The sequence below is a fragment of the Rhagoletis zephyria genome, unplaced genomic scaffold (assembly GCF_001687245.7).
Source record: "Rhagoletis zephyria isolate East Lansing unplaced genomic scaffold, Rhagoletis_zephyria_1.1 Rzeph_scaffold_03789, whole genome shotgun sequence".
NCBI classification, from domain to species: domain Eukaryota; kingdom Metazoa; phylum Arthropoda; class Insecta; order Diptera; family Tephritidae; genus Rhagoletis; species Rhagoletis zephyria.
In genome coordinates, this window is record NW_016160872.1 from 36654 (window position 1) to 39055 (window position 2402).

The window sequence follows — 2402 nt, forward strand, 5'->3', positions numbered from 1 at the left end:
AAAAAAAAAAAAAGAGTTTGAAAACTACATTTGCAAAAATTCAGGTTAGTTTAGTTTTTTTTTTTAACCTAAATTTTTTTAAAACACATATGTACATCCAAAACCATAAAAAAATAACAAACTTCATTTTAAGTAATGGAAGAAAACAAAATAACGCAATATAATACCGCTTTCTTATTTTTTTATTTTTTTTTTGTTTCTGAGTCCAGTTGGCGGAAACAGGTCCCTAGAAAGCCAGGTTATCCCTTCCACTTCGTAATATCATTTAGATTACTACACGACTATGTAGTAAAAGTTGATTGGGACGCCGAAAGTCCGGAATATACGTAGTAGCGTGATTGACTGTGATGTGTAAAGCAGGGATGTTTGATGAGTGTACCTCAGCAATTAATAGCTCTTGTGTGGGGTGTAGGGTGTGGTGGACGGTATTTCACCACTGATAAATAAGCAGTTAATATACAATTTTATTAGAATTTAACTTCTGCTTTTATTAAAAAGTTAGCAAATAAAGTGATTTTGCGTCTATCGAAGCTGTGAAAAATATCATGGAAATTATGATTATTTTGGAAAATATCGAAGCCCTCCCTGATGTGGCTCAAGAGGGGACAATGAAAAGTTTGATGAATAAAGTTATCGAGCTCTCCACAGCTGCAGCGGCTGGTGGTTGTGGGTTTGATTTTGAAGATATACTCCTGTTCATAGGTATGTCCAGTGAGGATCCTATTCATTAATTCAGGTTCTTTAGCAGACAAGGCCAAGGACTTGAACCAGGTATTTTTGGGTTTGGCACTGAAAATTTTAGCGAAAAGATTAGGTTTTGCATTCGAATAGGCTAAAAATCAGCATACCACTGATCATTGATCTTATTACGGATACGCCTGAGTGCTTCTACAGGAGTGAGGCTAACATTGAGGACATTGTCACGGTGATTGGCGTTCTTGGCGATTGTGTAAGCTCTTTCATTGTCTGCTATGCCTTTATGGCTTGCGGTCCAAATTATAGTAACTCTTCCAAAATCTTCATTGGTAACCATATTATGGATCGCTAAAATTATATGGTTATGCATTTTTCCCTTCGTCAGCACTTGGCAGGTAATGAGGCTATCTGTGAAAATGGCAATTCTGCCATATTGTGACTCCTTGGCTATTTCTAGTGCTCGTAGTATCGCTGGCGATTCTCCAAACGAGGAGGAAGCTTTAAAGGGCAGTTTGTGTGCATGCTCTGTATTGTTGGAGTGATTGTATATGGCTATGCCAGTAGTGGAATCACCCACTGATGCGTCTGTAAAAAAAAATATATCAATTTTTACGTTCATAATCTTGTACCAATGAGTTGTAAATGGACCTAATAATTTCGCCCGAGATGTTGTCTTTTTTGTCTGAAGGGGTTTTCATTACTACGTTTAAATTATTGTGTGGTATCAAAGAACGTAGATAACTGTCAAAAAACGCACTAGGGCAAAAGAGAAGGCACGCCCCTGTTGCGCACTTTCGCCACAATTATAACGAGTTGTCCCTTCTTGTTATCTACGTTCTTTGGTGGTATTGTGCTACAGACCACGTTAAGGTCGTCAAAGACATATTTTGAATGTTACGTCTGAGGTGAGATTGCTAATGATTTATTTGGATGTGAACCATTTCGCCCGTTCACATGGAGGCAGTAGACCCGCTTTTACAGAGGTTAGACATTTGAAAAGGTAGGACTTGTTTTGACATTTATTAAATGTATCTTTGTGGTGCTCTCTGATTGCCATACCTAGAAATTTTAGATGTTGTACTTGTTGAAGTGCTTGGTTGAAGGTATTTTTGCTACCTTTGCAGACATGCAGCACCTTGGTTTTTTCGGGGTTAAAGGAGAGATTTAAGTTATTACAAAGAGTGTGGAAGCTATTTATCTTGTGTTGAACGTTCGTGGCTGCCTATGGAATGACAAAAGTACAAAATTGTCAGCAAATTGATACAATGTGGCCATGATGTCTTCTATGGAATGTAACCTCTTGGTGTATAGCTTAAAAAAAGGGGGGAAAGACAACTGCCCTGTGGCAGGCCATTGCAAATCTCCTCCGACTCTGATCCTAACTGCAGTCTTATCAGCGTCAACAAGTTGGTGATCCACTCAACGCATGTGAGATGTATTACTTCCTCAATCATCGTTCTTAGCTTCGAAACATTCACACAATTGTAAGCGTTGCTGATGTATGTTGAACAGAGCAGGACTCTGTACCCTCGACTCTTGTAACAGGCAATTTCATGTAGTAAGTACCTCTTTCCTCTGTATGCAAAGGAATGCCTGGGAAGTGCGGACCTTTCTTCCAGCTGGTTTACTACCCTCTTCTTGATGACACTGTTGATGATCTTTCCACTTTTCCTCAATATCAATGGATATTTGAAACTTTTCGGGGG

General features: G+C 38.8%; 1 protein-coding gene across 1 annotated transcript in view; it reads left to right on the plus strand.

Annotated features, from left to right (window-relative positions):
* The window catches only part of c11.1 (maestro heat like repeat family protein c11.1), a gene marked incomplete at its 5' end in the record, with an annotated part of 25725 nt that overhangs the window by 17083 nt on the left and 6240 nt on the right, over positions 1–2402 (plus strand). The gene's annotated exons all lie outside the window — the stretch shown is intronic.